At 36.1% G+C, this 18,670-nt stretch overlaps 1 protein-coding gene across 1 annotated transcript in view; it reads right to left on the bottom strand.

The window, feature by feature from the left end:
* The window catches only part of ZNF804B (zinc finger protein 804B), a 494,306-nt gene that overhangs the window by 119,261 nt on the left and 356,375 nt on the right, over window positions 1-18,670 (bottom strand). The gene's annotated exons all lie outside the window — the stretch shown is intronic.

The following is an 18,670-nucleotide window of genomic DNA, read 5'->3' as shown; positions in this document are numbered from 1 at the left end:
ACTTCAAAATCAGGGGTACTGGGTGGGGAGAAGCCTGCTTGGAATGTTAAATTATGAACGAGATACAACGCTCTGAGTTTTGCTTAATCACAGTGAACTCTGTCTCTTTATAAACATTTCTATTTAAAGTAGCACATTCTACAAATGTAAATTAAGTATGTTAAAGTGGCTACACTGCTATAAGACATACCCAGTAGGAAATCTCAAGTTTATTTTATTTAGGTGGCAAAATAATAAAATAAAAAGAGACTCTATAGTTCGCAAAACAGCTGACAAAGTGAAAGAGAAAGATATATTGGAGGGAAGTAAATCAAGAAGGAGTATGCCAGGTGACCTTCTATGTACAGAATGAATTGAATGACATGGGTACAAGCCCTCTAGACATGTTTTTTGCTGAATTGAAGAGTTTCACGAGATTATTTAGCTAAACATTTTGAAAGACAGACTATGCTAACTGCTGTCACTTTCTCACATCCCATGTACTCTTGTTGCAAACCGGTACCCTTTTCTATCTTCTGATGAAACAATTCTCTCAAAATCATCATAAAACTGTATTTTCCAAACCAAATGCATCTTCCAAATCCTCATTCAGATATTCTTGTGTCCTCCATTTCTTCATTTGAGCAGTGATCATCTCGGTTACCCATTCTTAACCTCAATGCTTCCTTTCTTTGACTAGTTTTATTTGAAATACAGTGCCACAAAATCAAGATACCCCTCCAGCTACGGGTTGGATGAGACCATGAAGTCATTGACAGCTATCCTACACTGTAAGTCAATTACACAAGTCCAGTTCTTTTTTGTTTTTTTTTTAAGATTTTTATTCATGATAGTCACAGAGAGAGAGAGAGAGAGAGAGAGAGAGAGAGGCAGAGACACAGGCAGAGGGAGAAGCAGGCTCCATGCACCGGGAGCCCGACATGGGATTCGATCCCGGGTCTCCAGGATTGCGCCCTGGGCCAAAGGCAGGCGCCAAACCGCTACGCCACCCAGGGATCCCTACACAAGTCCAGTTCTGAAAGTGTCGGGCTTTAATTCTCCAAATAGCCATTCCTGTGATGTCAAAACCCTCTGGCCTGGCATCCCAGAATTCCTTCAAGTCTGAACTGATTCAGTTATTAACTAGGGAAACATTGTGCTTTCGGATTAAGATCTCAGACTTTGAAATCAGGTGACCCACGTTCAAATCCCATGTTTGCCAACACTACCTGTTTGAGCAAATTAATCCTTGTAAGCCCTGCTTTCCCCATCCATGGATTATGGTGCTATTAATAAGGCCTACCACATATTTATTTATATACCATATAGTTATTTGAAGGAAAAAATAAGATAATGGATATGAAAGCCTCACCTGACTTACACTCTTTAAACCCCAAATAATCTATTATTTTTTGTTATTTTTATTGTTTTTTGCTTTGCTCTGTTTTGGTGTTAAGGTACAAAAGTAGAGAGCATAAGCACATTTTATAAACTAACCAGAAACCAGAGTTCAATTCAGGCTAGAATCAGAGCTTATTGATCATTCATATAAAGACTTGTCTCATGGTGTTAATCTTACTATGAATAAACCCAGAATTTGATCATGCAAGATTTTCCAGGCTAAATAAAGGAAGATATCCTGAAGGTGTCAGTCTGTGGGCTTATTGTTAAAAGGTGAGCTAGAAATTGGTAGGCTCTTGTGTACCTGGGCTGCTCAGTGGTTGAGCGGCTGTCTTTGGCTCAAGTTGTGATCCCAGGGTCCTGGGATCAAGTCCTGCATCGCACTCCCCACAGAAAGCCTGCTTCTCCCTCTGCCTATTTCTCTGCCTCTCTCTGTGTGTCTCTCATGAATTAATAAATAAAATCTTAAAAAAATTGCTAAGCTCTTGAATGAGGGAAAAGGGTTGATGGAGAGGTGCAAACACTTCTCTCCCTCAAGTCCTCATATCTCCATTCCCTGTTCATGTCAGGTATAAACAGGGAGATACACACCTTTACTCTTTCTGAATTCATAGCTTTAATAAAAATGACCAACCTGTGCTTAGGGGGGCCTAGAGGTAAAGTTACCTGTCATTTTTGTTCACTGCTACAAATAACAAGGACAAAGACGTTAGAGAAGCCACAGTTTCTGTAACAAGATGGCTATTACTAAAGGAAATTGGTGAGCACATTCAGCAATTAAGCAAATCATTCTGGGCCATGACAGCAAATTTAAGGTATCACTACAACCTGACAAAGATAAAATATCCATTTTTCCCCACTTTTAAATGAAGAGTAAAATTCAGTTACTGATTATACCTATTTCAACTCCATATGTGTTTTCATACAACACTTAACAAAGAAAGTTAAAATTTTTGTGACTTCATTTTAAAGTCAGTAAATACAATGTCTTTCAAATAACTATTTGAGAGATTTGTTCAGTCTGGGTTCTAAGCGTACAAACAGAAAGTTTAAGTACATGTATTTGAAGGGCACTGAAATTCAACTTCTCATTTTATCCAGAGGTCTTTAAAATTTTTCAGTAAAAGCACCCTTAACTGACTTTTAAAGAATCAACTAGAAGGCTGACTAATAGCTTCTGGTCCCCTCTGGACCTACCATACAGTCTGAAGCCTAGGATGCTGTGAAGGCCTGTCCTAGCACACCATCCTCTGGTATTTGAATACTTGGTCTCCCACCCACGCCATATGCTTACATAAATTATTCATGTTTCTTCCCAACCTATTTATGCACTTATTCTTGCTACTGTAACTGTTTAACTGAATATGTTACATTGATAAAAATACAAGTTTGAAATGAAGGATCCGTTTCTATGAAAACTAGATTTAATGCTTTGGAAAGACTTGAGCATTGATATTATTGAGTTACATGTAAGGACAATGACATTAAAATATTGGGGGAAATAACACCAATCCAGAAGGATATGGCACTCACACTGCTTCACAAGTACCAATGAAATTCTCACTCTACTTTGAATAACCCAGAGAAACTGAGGATGATGAATTTGGATATGTTTCATGTGAGAAAGATAATATGCAAATCCACTCCAATGAGCAGATCCATGCTTAAAGGAAAGTACTTCGCTCTACCACAAAAGGTGAAGGAATATTCGGAATTAAAAATTTTCGCCTCTATCTATGTCATGTCTCATAATTTCTGGATTTAATGGATAACTTTTTATTAACTAACCAACCAACCACAAGTCCCAACGGCATTAGCTAAGAAGGCTGCCCACTAGAACTCATGAGGCACAGAGCAAACAACACCAAATTCCTTCTTAAATGCATAAAATTAAAAAATAATTTAGAGGTATTAGCAGAACTATAGCTCAATCCTTTCCTAATTTTTTTCCTCCCTCAATTTAGCTATGAGATTTGCTAAAATAAAGTGGTAGAACAGTTTGCTCACATATCTAAAAATAACCACTTCAGGGATTTCACTCAACTTCAGAAAGTCTGTGAACAAATACTTATTTTCATGCCATTCGTTTGTGTTTTCTTAACAGGATTAACTACTGAAAAAATTTAGGGTAACCTGTGTATAAATACTATGAAGACTACAGAAGGGAGAAAAAAAAGAGAGAGAAATGCCCATCTTGAGAAAAGGTAATGGGATAGTTATGTTCTCAGTGGATAAGCCCATTTCTCTTAATAACATTGTTAATTTCCCTAATCATTTCATTGAATACTAGAGTAAATATGGATTTTTGGTACTCAGGGTTAAGCACAATGTACAGTTTTTCTTTGAATATGTAGTGTATGTTAATTTTAAATCTCTGTATCTGTGATTTAACAACCCTTTTATTTACTGATATTGCTAGAAAAGATCTTTTCTGGTGGTTTCTTTAGTTTGTATTTAAGATGCAATAAAACATGAGACAACTTAGAATAATAAGAGATTTTATGACAAGCTGTATAATGTAATGCTCACCACTTGGGCCCCTCATTTTGCTGTTTGAGACCCAAGCCTATTTTAATAACGAATGCCATAATTTGCATTCTACCCAAGCTGAAATATGCAGAGTTCAATGAACTCTAAAGCATTTTTATAGCGGGACTTCTCTTTTATCCTCCTCATAAAAGTCATTCTTTAATTCTGGCAACCCTTATCCCAACTGTTCACAATCTTTTAAAAGCATTGTAGAAGCAAGTACACTCTGCATATGTTCTAACTTCCTTTGTTGGGAATGAGTTGCTTTGTTTAAAATACAGCTTGGTGATTAAGTTTCATGCTTTCTTGATGCATAGAAACTCATTTCACATTGGAATCCCAATACACAAAAAGGAATATTCAATGAAATAATAGCGTACCAGGCAGTATAACCTGAAAGCTTTGCATTTGTGGGATCCAGGGGATAGAATACCTATCCGGTGCTTCTTTTTTTTTTTTTTTTCCAGATCTCGTTTAAATTCAAGTTGACATATAGTATAATATTAGTTTCAGGAGTAGAATTTAGTGATTCATCAGTTGCATATAACACCCGGTGCTCATCACATCAAGTGCCCTCCTTCATGCCCATCACCAAGGTACCCCATCACCCACCTCTTTCCCCTCCAGCAAACCTCAGTTTGTTCCTTACAATTAAGAGTTTCTTATGGTTTGCCTCCTTCCCTCTATTTTTGCCTTATTTTATTTTTCCTTCCCTTCCCTTATGTTCATCTGTTTTGTTCCTTAAATTCCACATATGAGTTAGATCATATGGTATTTGTCGTTCTCTGACTTATTTTGCTTAGTATAATACCCTCTAGTTCCATCTACATTGTTGCAAATGGCAAGATTTCATTTTTTGATGGCTGAGTAATATTCCATTATATATATTATATATATATATATAGATAGATAGATAGATAGATATAGATATATAGATATATAGATATATCACATCTTCTTTATTTATTCATCCATCCATGGACATGTGGTCTCTTTCCATGTTTTGACCATTGTGGACATTGAGCACTTCTTCTGAAGACTTATGCAAACCATGATGGCATTGTGAAATCACTTCTTTGACAGAAGAGAGCCACCAGTAATCTAAAAGTTATTTTATAAACAAATACAATGTAATTTTCAAGGAATAAATTAAAGTGTTTTATAAAACTACCCAGAGCACAAGAGCACATTTTGATAACATCAGATGATATTTGGTAGGTCGACACTGACTGGCAGTGATTCCATTTAGGAACTCACTTATTACTCTTTAAAAGCATCTATATGGGTTGTTTCACCTCATGTATTCTAGGAAAAGGTGAATCAAGGCCTTCCTAAATCTTCTTTCACATCATATCTTTACACAGAATCTGCTATTTGGAGTGCAAGATGTCTTTAGAGACTATATGTAGAAAAAAAATTGACTACACTTACTGTCTTTCTATTAATTTCAGCTGGACATAGGCTAACACATAAGGTATTTAAACATGTCTCTGGAGATATTTCCAGATGTTCCTTTTCCAGATGTTTCAGTTGTGGTTAAATGAAGAGGTATCTTCATTGACTTCTTAAAATATGAAAACAAAATCTTCCTGTAAGTTCAGTGCTAAATCTCCTGTTTTGGATTACTATCAAGCTGCAAGTCAGAGATGTTTCTTACTTCCAAAAATATTAGTAAAATCTCCATCATTGGACAATTGTGCCCAAAGGGCCTTATTTCTTTGAATTATTTTCCCTATAATGCTTTGCAATTTTTTTGTGTTTTTGTGAAATATAGATTTCTACTTATTTTATTGATTCAATTTAACCTAGTTGCATATAGCACCTTCTCAAATTATTTTCTATTATTTTCTATTTATCCTCCATGCCCTGTACAGACCCCAGATATATTTCATTATCTGTATAGTCCATGTCTCATTAGCAGACTACCTAAAATTCAGACATAGCTCAGTGGCAAAAGGAGTGGACTTGTTATACATACAATTCCATACTGGGAAAAAGGCAGAAGAGCACTATAAAAAATTCAGACTACTTCTTCTTTCTTCTTTCTTCCTTTCTTTTTTTTTCTTCTTCTAGCTTTCTAGTTGTAGCATGAGGCATAATAATCAGTTTGAAACACAAGCTTTGAATCTGGGAGACCTAAATTTAAATCCTGATTATTCTACCCATTAGCTGTGTTTAACAATGGGTAAGTTATTTGATAGTAATAAACTGCCATTTCTTCATTATATTTTTAAAGATTTATTTATTTATTAGAGAGAGACAAAGTGAGCACAGAAGGGGAGATGCAGAGGGAAAGAGTCTTAAGCAGATTCTATACTGAGCACAGAGTTCCATGTGAGGCTCAGTATCATGATCCTGAGATCAGGACCTGAGCCTAAACCAAAAGTTGGATACTAATCCACTAAACCACCCAGGTGCCCCCCATTTCCTCATATTTCAAAGTAAGGTAGCAATACATGTCATATATGGCTGCTATTAGAATTAAATAATATATATAAAATATGTGGTATAGAGCCTGAAATATTGAAAATACTTTATAAACTGTCACTATTACATTTTTTCTTATTATTATTTATCATAGAAACAAATGGTCCTAAATGCCAAAAAGTTATAGACATACAGTATCTATGTTCAATACAGTAAAAGAGGATTGTGCTATGCATCTAAACCATCAAAATTATATTTCTACAGTCTTTGAAAAAAGAGAGAAGCCATTGGAAACTTTAGAAAGTTTCTTATCAAAATAGTAAAGATAAGGCAAAGTTTGGAATTGAAGAAACACATAAAGATACTATCTTTTCAGTATTGTTTAAAGACAAGATGAAGAGAGTTACTGAGAACATCAACATCCAGAATGACTAAAAGAACGAACCATGGGTCTACTATGGCCCTATGAACACATCACTCAAAGAGAATCATTTAAGCTCCAAAATCTTCTCCCTGAAAGCTTACTTGTAAGTCTATAACAACAGAAATGGAATGGTTTATCATTTTGCTTGTTCACAAAATATCCAATCAATCAAAGTTTATTTGCTTATACTTTTTCCTAACTCCCCATGATACTTTGCTCAGAAACGAGAAGCTGTAGGACACTTGTGAGATTGCAGGAATCCTGACATACAACTATAACTGGTTCTGTTTAGTATTTCACAAACTGGTGACTTTGGGAACACAATGCCACATGGTAGTAAAGGGCAAGCAAAAAGGTCTCTGCAATTATTCTCAGGATTGTTTGTGTTGCTAATGTCAATGAGACTCTTCTACAGTAAATTATGTAATATTATCAAAGCTTATTTGATAACAAGTATTTTGAGTGACATTTTATTTATTTATTTAAATTTTAAATTTTTTTCCAGTTTTATTGAGACATACTTGACATATAATATGTATTAGCTCTAGGCATACAACATGATTATCTATCCATTAAGTAAATAAATGATCCCTACAATAAGTTACCATCCATCGCTGCACATAGTTATTATTTTTTCCTTGTGATGAGAATTTTAAGATCTATTCTATTAGCATCTTTCAAATATATAATAAGTATCACTACCTTTGAGTGATGTACTTTAAAGTTCTTGAAGAATGCTTAAGGAAACATTGTTTGAGATATACTAGTTTCATTGTAAAAAAAAAAAAAAAAAGTCCTTTCAAACTAAAGAAATGCAAATTTGCCCTTGGATAGAAAAATCAGCTGATGTTTACCAAAATATCTAGGGCAAAGAAATGGAGGAAGGAAAACAGGAAGAAAGAAAACAGGGAAGGGAAGGAGTTGAGGAAAGGGAGATGGGAAAAACAAAGGAAGAGAGGGAAGAAAGAAGGAAGGAGAGATAGAAGACAGCAAGGACGGGAAGAAGGAAAGAAGAAATGTAAGAAGGGTAAGAACAAGGAAGGAATGATAGGGGCCTCCCATGGCTCAGTCCACTGAGCATCTGACTCTTGATTTTTGGCTCAGGTCATAATCTCAGGGTGGTGAGAAGGAACCCAGTGTTGAGGTCCTAGCTCAGTAGGGAATCTGCTGGAAGATTCTCTCCCTCTGCCCCTTCCCCCCACTCATGCTCTCTTTCTCCCTCTCTCTAAAATAAATGAATAAAATCTTAAAAAAGTCGAACAAACAAGGAAGGAATGGAAGAAGAAAGTGGTGCTAAGTGATTAAAAAGACAATGTCTGCGTTTAGAATAATCTTTTTTTTCTTTTTATTTGAAGGTCTATGTGGAAAATGTTTATGAAGCACTTATAGATTCAATCATCTGCTCTATTGTCTACCCAAACTCTAGATCATATGCATGGAAAATTCATAAGTATTTCAAATAGATAACTTTATTCTTACAAATGGACAACACTTTCGGTTATAGCTGCTTTTTGTTGACTATATTTACTACTGATAGTTCAGGAGTGGTGGAAATAAAATAAATAAGCAAAGGAAAGAAAAATGACACTAAGTGCTATGGAACTCACTTTTTAAAATCTTAGCCAATAAAAGGTATACAGTTATTGCGTTGACTGATTCTTTTTTTTTTATTTTTTTAAAGATTTTATTTATTTATTCATGAGAGACACAGAGAGAGAGAGAGGCAGAGACACAGGCAGAGGGAGAAGCAGGCTCCATGCAGGAAGCCTGATGTGGGACTTGATCCCGGGACTCCAGGATCACACCCTGGGATGAAGGCAGGTGCCAAACAGCTGAGCCACCCAGGGATCCCCAACATTGGCTGATTAACACTTTCTCTGCTTTATAGAAAAACACCAATCCCACCTCATAAAAAAAAGGAATAAGGAAAGAAAAAGGAAAAAAAAGAGTTTCTCAATTTAAAAAGTAACATACACTAAACAGAACTTTTGAGTTAAGAAATACTGAGCTCCTATGTCTGCCTTCTATGGTACAAGTTCTTAAAGCCACCAGTGGCCTCTGCTGGCAGCTATGACTTCACTACAGGAAAAAATAAAAGGGGGTAGTAAATACAAAGAATAAGGAGGATTTTTTTCCCCAAACTTTAGGGAAATTTTATTTAAGATTTCTATTAAGTTGAATTATTACATTGATTCATTACATTCAATCAACAATTACACTGTATTTTCCTAGATTCTATTTTTGGCTCAAAAGCTACTGAGGAGCTTAACTTTGGTCATAGAGCTAAAATGCATTTGAAACAATATTGGGTTCAATGTTATCTTCATAGTCACTTCCAATCCCAAATGGGAAGTGCTGCATATGTTCATAAGCTGAAGTTATAATAAAGCTTCAGAACTAATTGCAGAGGTGAATGTTAAAAAAAAAAAAAAAGAAGGAAGTGAACTAGAGAGATGAATATCTCTATTTCTTTTTTCTTTTCTTTTTTTTTTTAGATTTTATTTATTTATTTGACAGAGAGAGAGAAAGAACAAGCAGGGGGAGAGTCAGGGGGAGAAGTGGATCCCCACTGAGCAGGGAGTGCAATGTAGGGCTCAATCCCAGCATCCTGAGATCAGAACCTGAGCCTAAGGCAGACGCTTAACTCACTCAGCCACCCAGGGGCCCCTATGTCTGTATTTCTTATTTTAAAATGGTGACTGGTTGTAGCAATATATTTACATTCGATAAAACTTCTCTCTTTTCCCCCAATAGCAATATTCACATGCTTGAGACTATAGTACACAGACACTAAGCTGACTCCATGATAATAGATATTATTAGAATGTCAAAAATAATATATCATGTGACAAATCCTAAATATGTTCCTTTTATCCATCCCATTATGCAGCCATTATCTACATAAGCCATTATCAACATGCTATATATGATAAATTTTATTACATGTAATACGTGTGGATAACATTCACAATTTCATATTGGTATAGACATTAACCATTTACAGATCACTATCATAATGCATTTCCTAGATCAGAAAAGGTGCTGAAATGTAATAAATATATGAGTGAATACTTTCATAATTTAATATCTCTTCAAACTGGAATTAATAATGTTCGCTTATACCCAGATATTGAGATATTTTGCCAATCTTCCACAAAAAGGCCAGAAGTTCTTTGCAAAAAAAAAAAAAAGTTTCCTGTTCAGCAAATAATATTTTTAAGCAAAAGCAATAAAACTCTCATTTCTTCAATAATTGTAATTCAGTTTTTACCACCTCTAAATTAAATACTAATAAAATCATGCTTGCTTTTTATTGCAGTAGCCATTGTTTCATGTACATTAGTTAATTCCAGTAGAATTGTTTTTAATATAAAATTGCAAAGCATTGAGTTCATGTCACCTAGGGAATGTTCTGTGGGCTTCCATTTCAAAGCTTAGCACCAAATTTAGTATGTATAGTTTCAAGAAGACTGTTGACAGGCCTTTCTCCAGATGAATCCTGCTGGGTTTTAGAAACTGCTTGATTTCAGAAGTCATGCTGTGCTACTAATCAGAGCAGAATTGCACAATATGCTTTCACATGCTACAAAGGTCTCTCCACACAGCTGTGGGAGCCAGGCCTTGGCTCTCAGGCAGAAGCCACCAGCTTTTCCTCTCCTGGTGAATGGAATCCTCACTACGAGACACTTGTGGGAAGTGATTTGAGGACAGCAGGATACGGTGTCCTGGCAGGACGTTCAGCTTTGTCTAAGGGGATTGAGTGAATAGCAGGACTTGGGAATTGCAGTGTTGGTAAATAGCACTAAATATCTTCAGAGCATAATTTTTAAGCATTCTCCAAGATGTCACCACATATGGTTATTCATCACCACATCCCAGAGCATGTCAAATTTTAATAGTGTGACTTGATGGAATGTGACAGGAGAGATACTACTGAGCCTGATTTATTGCACACATGCATACATACAAAGTGTAAACAAAGATGTCACATGAAATGCTGTCTCAAGGTGCAGTTGCCAACATTACAGATTTTCTAAGCCAAATTAAACTAGAACAATTAATTATCAATTAATAATGCTTTCAAAAGTATGTTTAACAATGAGATACCCTAAAGATATAGTGAGATAGTGTCCGCCCTGGAATTACCATTGTTTATAAGTATCAAGAAAAGAGAAAGTGATGAGTAGTTATGAATGCCATGGCATCATTGGCCACACAAACACTCTTACATCATCACCCAGGTGGGTGGCTATGTCTTTATATCAGATACTAGTTTGGTTGGGATTTTGCTTTGCTTTGAGTGCTCAGAAAATGTTCCAATGACCCTGTAGGAAAGATGGCTCTCTGGGAACTTTCCAATACTTTATGTTCCTTAAATTGGTTCTCATTTTAAGCCTTCCCTAACTTCATGCAGGATTGTAAACCACAAATGGAAAGTTCTTATTCTACCCTGAATGTTTTCCTCTTAAAGAATTATTGAGCCAGAGGTATGCAAATACTTTATTTCAAGTCAGTGAGCAGAGTCTATGCCAATAATTAAAGATTTCATGACTTAAGCATTAGAAGTAAAGAGGTACTTATTTATGGAATATTACTGAACGTTAACTCATGAAGTTAGTGAAGATCACTAAGGGTCTAATTATAGGAGTCACTATTTAATATACACCCACTTTGTTCTGTGCTTTTTTTTTTTTTTTTGTTCTGTGCTTTACCTTCACCATTGCCTTTAATAAACCTGGCCCTCTAGGACAATACAATCTAATAAGGATTTTATATGTGAAGAAACTGGGGTTCAAGATGATCAATAACATGCCCATGATCATAGAACTAGAAAATGATAAAGCCAGGCCCTATCCATTTCCAAGGCCCTTGCTCAATTCATTCTGAAGCATGGGCTCTTTGACTCCACAAAGAGCTGTAGGTCATGGGATTTCCAACTGCTCATCCACTCTTGGCCTCAATATCACCTAGCCCAAACTGTCTCTAGATTAAGGCTGGAGATGGAGTCAGAGCAAGCTTGTGGACATGCGTGGAGAATTGAAAGATCAATGGAGTTTAACTTTTATTTGGCCAACACTCACTAATGTCTGTGCTTATGCAAGGCATCATCTTTAAGATTGGAAAAAAAGATGACAAAGCAAATCCATGGCATTCAAAGTAACTGGGAATCTCTGGGACCCTATCCCCAGGATAATAACTTAGATATTTACAGTGAGTTATGAAATGCATTTTTGTTTAGAAGTTATAAGTGAGGGATGCCTGGGTGGCTCAGTGGTTGAGCATCTGCCTTTGCTCAGGGCTGTGATCCCAGGGTCCGGGATCGAATCCTGAAATGGGATCCCTGTAGGGAGTCTGCTTCTCCCTCTGCCTATGATTCTGCCTCTCTCTGTGTCTCTCATGAATAAATAAATAATAATAAAAAAGCTATAAGTGATTCTGATCATCAGTAACTTTAGGAGTGAGCTATATATTATATGATAAGATAAATATTTTCTAAAAGTACTGAAGAAGGGCACTGAGGGGGGCACTTGACGGGATGAGCACTGGGTGTTATTCTGTATGTTGGTAAATTGAACAGCAATAAAAATAAATTTATTATTAAAAAAATAAAAAAATAAAAGTACTGAAGAAGTTCACAGCAGAAAGTGGTTTATCTTTGTTGGGCTTTTTAGAAAACTCACCACAGAAAAAGGACATGTGAATAGGGTCTTGAGAATGATTTATCATTTTCCAGGGGGAGAATGACATATGTAAGGCTATGAAGGGAAATTTTTAGAAGAGGGAAATCTTCAAAGGCATAGGATAAAAAGTTGAATTGCAGAAGAGAAGAAATATAGGCGATAAACTTAGGAAAGTAAGTTTGGGTTACATTATAAGACGATTTATGTGCTTCACTATAATTCATTGAGGCATAAGTAGGTATTTTAAACAAGAGGAGGAGACCATTATTTTGGTGGTAGTTAGAAGGAGAATCAGAGTGGGGGAGAGCAGGCTCCCTACAGGGATCCCAATTAGAAGGTCATAGCCATAAACAAACTTTGAGAAGATGAGAGCAGGAACTGACACAGCAGTCCTGAGAATAGAAGGGGAAATAATCTCAGAGATGTTTCAGAGATGAAGCTGACAGAACTTGGCAATGAGTGAGAAGGGCTTAGGAGGAATCAGGAGGAAAAGTGACTGAGATTTTTAGCTGAGGAAGTAATACGGAGGGCAGGACTTTTAATTCAAAGAGGATGCTGATTTGCTTAAAGGAGGTAAAATTCAGTGGCAAACATTTTGAATTGAAGAACTCCATGGAACATTTAGGAAATGTTCATACAGAGTCTGGAGCCCAGAAGAGTTTGAAGCCAGAGCCAAGAAGTTAATTCAACCCAGATTCATACTGTGAGTTTGCTGAGATATATCCCTTTGTTAATTCCCAAAAGTTAAGTGTAAGTTAGGCTTGTTGTCATAAGATTATCCCTATGAGGCTTTCCAAAATGGACACTATATTCCAAAATAGAAGAGCAGTTTATTAATTTCTATTAATTGTATTTCATGCTATTAGTCATTAAGCTACGTATATTTGGCAATTTCATCCAATTCACAGTAGCAACTTTCAGTATATTTTCCACTTCAGTTTTCATTACTTATTCTCAGCCTTTTTTGAAAAGGAATTCTTCAAGTCAAACCTGCTTTCCAGGTCTGAGTCAAGTTCACACCTGACCTGTCTTTTACTCTCTCTGTATAAGTGAGAGAAAAGAGAAACAAACACAAACAAAAGAGAAGATGAAAAACATTTGAACCAGACACCAGAGAAACATTTGGACTGACGTATCTCCCATCGACTTAGTTTATGAGTTTATTTTCAAAGTGAGGCACACCTGGGGAGCTGAGTGAAGCACACTATGGTTAAGTCTAGGAAATCTTGATGTTCTTCTATTTGCAATCTATTGTGTGACAGCCTGACACTTGTTCATGTTGAAGGGTCACTGTCAATTCAGTGACAGAGGATTAAACTTTGGAGGTCATACCATGAGTATAGAACTAGGTTTATTTCACTACACACTGACTTTCAAACACAGCTTTTTGTATTTCAAAATCTTTCTTCCCCCAACATCATGGATATCCTATTCCTCTTAGCTTTATAATAACATTCGCTTTGGGACTGGTTCTTCGTGACTCTGAGAAAGATGACTGCCAAAGATAATTACTCCGTTGTGATTAATGAATCCTTTACAAAATTGCAGTCACCAGATTGGAAGTCAGATAACTTTTACAACATCAAAGAATACTATTATCAAAAGACTTTATTCTTTTTTCCTTTTGTTGAAAAAAAAATCTGATGTCCCATTACATTTTAGTAGGTGACAATATGTTCATCAAAGAAGTGTTTTAGTACATGTTTTACAGCTTATAAAAAGAAAAATGACAGCTACAAAAATCAAAAGCTTTCTCACTAATTGTGGATGAAAAATGATAGTTAAGAAAGATGAATCACCAATTAGCTTAGGAAATTTTGACATTTCCTTTTTATTAAATAGGATGTGTTAATTAATGTATTTTGGATACCATAATTTTTGGTTGAAAATGATTTTACAGAATAAGAGAAATTTTGATCCTAACTATGTCCATCTGAACGAATCCCATCTTTACAGGTAGCTACCCCAGGTACTTATTTTCAGCAAGTCCTATTTTATTTATATATTTGGCCTAAATATAAACAGCATGACCAGCAGAGAGCCTGTCCCACAAAAGTTTTGCTCCTGCCTCTCCTCTAACACCTGTGCTGGTCAGTCTCAAGTAATGAGAGTGATTGGAGAGCCAAGTGTGTGAGATGGAAAAGGAGGAAGGGAGGGAAAACCCCACAATGGCTTATCCCTCCTCCCACTTCCATCCTTGCTCACTGGTTATCAGGTTCTGAATGGTTCTTTCACCAGCAATTAAATGCCCAGTAATAGCTGTCCCTGGAGAAGAAAGGTAAGACACAATCACTTGCATCTATTTTATCTTTGACGAATGTAGAACTTCAGTCTTTACATATGCAGGTACCATTTACAACTCTCATTTTTTCCAAACTTAGAGATAACTTTAAAGGGAAATATATTTTTAAGTTGTCTAAGAGAAGTGGCACAAAAGCAACCCTTTGATTAAAGAAATTCTTCATCATCACCACCACCACCACCACCATCATCATAGCCATCATCCCTCCAGCAGAGGTGGGCTTCTACAAATAAACATATGGAACAGAGTCAATGCTTTTTGAATACCTACTATGTTCCCAGCATTTTCCCATACTTCATCTCAGGTCATTCTTACTACCAGGTTCAGAGGTCTGTTCTATTATTCCTGCTTTATAGCTGTGAAGTGGATTATCACAGAGGATTGTAATATGATAATTTTGCACAACTGGAAAATGTCTGCCAAGATTTCAAAGTCTTCTACAGATACCATACTACATTTTATCAAAGAAATATCATTTCTCATCTATTCTTGTAAATTTTTTTTTGCGGGGGGGGGGAGCAGTGCTGGGTGGCCAAGCATCAGTCAGTCATTTGGTAGATCCCTAGCTCTAAGAGCAGGCGCTGATGAGCCCTGAAGATAGGGTTTGCTTTACCAGCTTTATCATTTGGGGTTGTTTTCTGTGTCCAGCCAAAACATTACATTTTCTCAGTCCCCTTTGCGATAAGGTGTGGCCAGCGAAACAAATACTTACTATTATGCTGGACTTTCAGGAAAACAACTTAAGAATGAAAGGAACATCTCTTTTGCCTCTTTGGTTCTTTTTTCCCTCTTTCTCACTGTCTGGCTCATAATAGCTCTTCAAATGCTGCTGTAGAAATTCCAAAAATCATGCTGAATCCCCTGCAAATTCAAGGAATCTAGCCCAACATTTTAAGATACTGTTTATTTTCTTTATTATTTTTTCTGTTTCCTTAGATTATCTAAGTGTTGTCATTATGAGTTCAAATTCACAAATATAACGTACCTTTTTTTTTTTTTTTTTGTCACCTTCCCGCTCACCTACCCGGGGCCCTTCGGAGCTTGGGGGGACTCTTCCTGGAGGAGAGTCGCGCGCAGTGCAATGGGTGCAGAGGGAATGTGGGAGACAGCGCCCCGAGAACCACCGGCATCATCTCTGTGCATTTAGAATTCGAGTTTATGGGCTTTGTCTCTTTAGCCAGCGGCTTCCTCGTTGTGGAGCTCACATTTTTATTTGCGGGAAGCAAAGTCAGCAGCGCTGCTGTGGCCCCTTGACCTTACCAGTCCTTCCCATTGGGGTTGGAAGCCGTAACCGGTGTGGGCAATCATTAAGTATCCTTCAAACTTTGCTGATTCCAGAGCATTCTTTGGAAAATCAAAAAGTACTTTCTCTTTCTCTATATAGATATTTTCTTTTTTTTAATTCTGAAAAAATCCTAGAATATTAACAATATAAGTTCCATTCATTATTTTTTAGAAATACATTTATTTTTTGGCCTTGTTAGAGAATTATACAATAAGCAAGTGATTTTTCTGTTAATCTATTAAAAATAGAGAGAGAGATTTGAAAAAATTTGTATTTCAGTTGCTGAGCATCAAAGCTGATCTTGTCCTCAACAGAAAAATGTAGACATAATTTTCTCTCAATATGCCTAACTTCATGAACATTATGATAAAATACTTGGATAAAAGTACTACATAATTATTGATTAAAAATCAAATGAAAAGAAATTTTTAAGAAATCAAATGAGTAAGATTAATTATGCATTCTTGTTTTTTTTTTAATGAGGTAACTCAGATGATAATTCAGCCAACATATTCATTTAACAGATTTTTAAAAATCTTTTGACATCTTTTCGCTATTTCTCTCACTCTCCACCCCGAGGTGTTTATCCAAACATGAAAACAGTAACTCAGAAAGATCTCCGTATCCCCATGTTCACTGAAGCACTATTTAGAATAGCCAAGATATGGAAATACAACCTACATGTCCAGCGATGGATGAATGGATAAAGAAATTTGTGATTTATATACACAATGGAATATTATTCAGACGTAAAGAAGAAGGCAATCTTGCCATTTGCAACAACATGGAGGGGCCTCGAGGACATTATGCTAAGTGAAATAAATCAGATGGAGAAAGGCAAATACTGTATGATCTCTCTTATACGTAGAATCTAAAAAACAAACATGAAACCAAAGTCATAGATACAGAAAACAGATTGGTGGTTGCTGGATCATATGGTAATTCTATTTTGAGGAAACTCTATACTGTTTTCTACAGTGGCTGCACCAACTTACATTCCTATCAATAGTGCACAAGGATTCTCTTCACTCCACTTCCTTGCCAACACTTCTTGTTATTTCTTTTTCTTTTCTTTTGTGAGTGTGTATGTGTGTGTTTAAAGAGTCATTTCAATAGGTATGATGTCATATCTCATTGTAGTTTTGATTTGCATTTCCCTGATGATTAACGATGTTAAGTATGTTTCTATGTATTTGTTAGTCTTCTGTATGTCTTCTTCGAAAAGATTTCTTTTGAAGTCTTCTGCCCATTTTTTAAATCTTTTTCTTTATTTTCTATCGAGTTTTATGAGTTCCTTATATATTTTGGATTTTAACCCTTTATCAGAGATAAGGATTGTAAATATTTTCTCTCATTCTGTATATTGCCTTTTAATCTGCTGATGGTTTCCTTTGGTGTGCAGAAGCTTTTTAGGTAAATGTCATCCTACTTGTTTTTGCTTTTAGTTTCGGTATCAGATTCAAAAAATCAAGGAGTTTACTGCCTATGTTTTCTTCCAGGAGTTTCATGGTTTATGGTCTCATGTTCAAGTATCTTTCTTATCCATTTTGAGTAGATTTTTGTTTATGGTATAAGATAGTGATCCAGTTTTTCCAGTACCATTTATTGAAGAGATTATCATTTCACTACTGTTTATTCTTGACTCCTGTGTCTTAAATTAAATACACTGTATATGCATGCATGAGTATTTCTGGGCTCTCTACTCTGATCTGTTGATCTTTGTGTCTATTTTTATGCCAATTCCATACTGTTTAAATTAGTACAGCTTTGTAACAGAGTTTGAAGCAAAGGAACATCATGCCTTCAGCTTTGTTCTTCTTATCAAGACTTCTTTGGGAATCTCTTCATATTCATTCACTCATTCTAGAAAGATATTTCAAGTACCTATTATATGCAGGCAAATAGGGGTTTACAGAAATGAAAAACAATTTCTGTGTACAAGGGGATTGGAATCTAGGAGAGGTAATCAGGCGAATGAACAAACAAGTGAGTAACAACATAAATGCTGCAAAGGAAGTAATGCTAGAGCACAGCGGGGGAACACATACTTGGGAAATAAGTTCCTCCTGAGAAACAGAAGGTCAGAAAACATCTTAGAATAGGCGATGGTTAAAGGAAATGCTGGGAAAAAAAGGCAAGTGGACATAAATCAAAGCCAGGTGCTCTAAGCAAAGATCATAGAATAAGCAATGACATAAAGACACAAGAGACTGGTATGTTCAGAAAACTGCAAGGAGTTCAGGGTGGTTGAAGCAGCAGCCATACCATGGAGCCCCGAGGGAGAAGCTGGTGAGTAAAACATCCAAATAACCAAGGGCCTCCCATGCCCTGAGACAGACTTGATTAGCAGAACATGGAGAAAAATAGTGGCAGAGAACCAAATAATCAGATTTGTGTTTCTGAAGCCTCACTGACAGCAGAGTGCAAGACAGTTCTAAGGATGTAAGACTGAAAGCTTCTTCATTCCTTCCCTTTCATTCTTTCCTTCCTTTGTTCCTCTCTCTCCTTCCTTCCCCTTTTTTTTTCTCTCATTCTTTTATCCACTTTTTCTTCCATACCCTGGTCTCTGGTAACTAACCATCTTTGAACCTGGATGATATTTTACCAAGTGAAATAAGTGAGACACAGAGACAAATATTGCA

The sequence above is a fragment of the Canis lupus genome, chromosome 14 (genome assembly GCF_011100685.1).
Source record: "Canis lupus familiaris isolate Mischka breed German Shepherd chromosome 14, alternate assembly UU_Cfam_GSD_1.0, whole genome shotgun sequence".
NCBI classification, from domain to species: domain Eukaryota; kingdom Metazoa; phylum Chordata; class Mammalia; order Carnivora; family Canidae; genus Canis; species Canis lupus.
The sequence above is the reverse complement of the archived record's forward strand: the minus strand, read 5'-3'. Positions and strand labels throughout refer to the sequence as shown.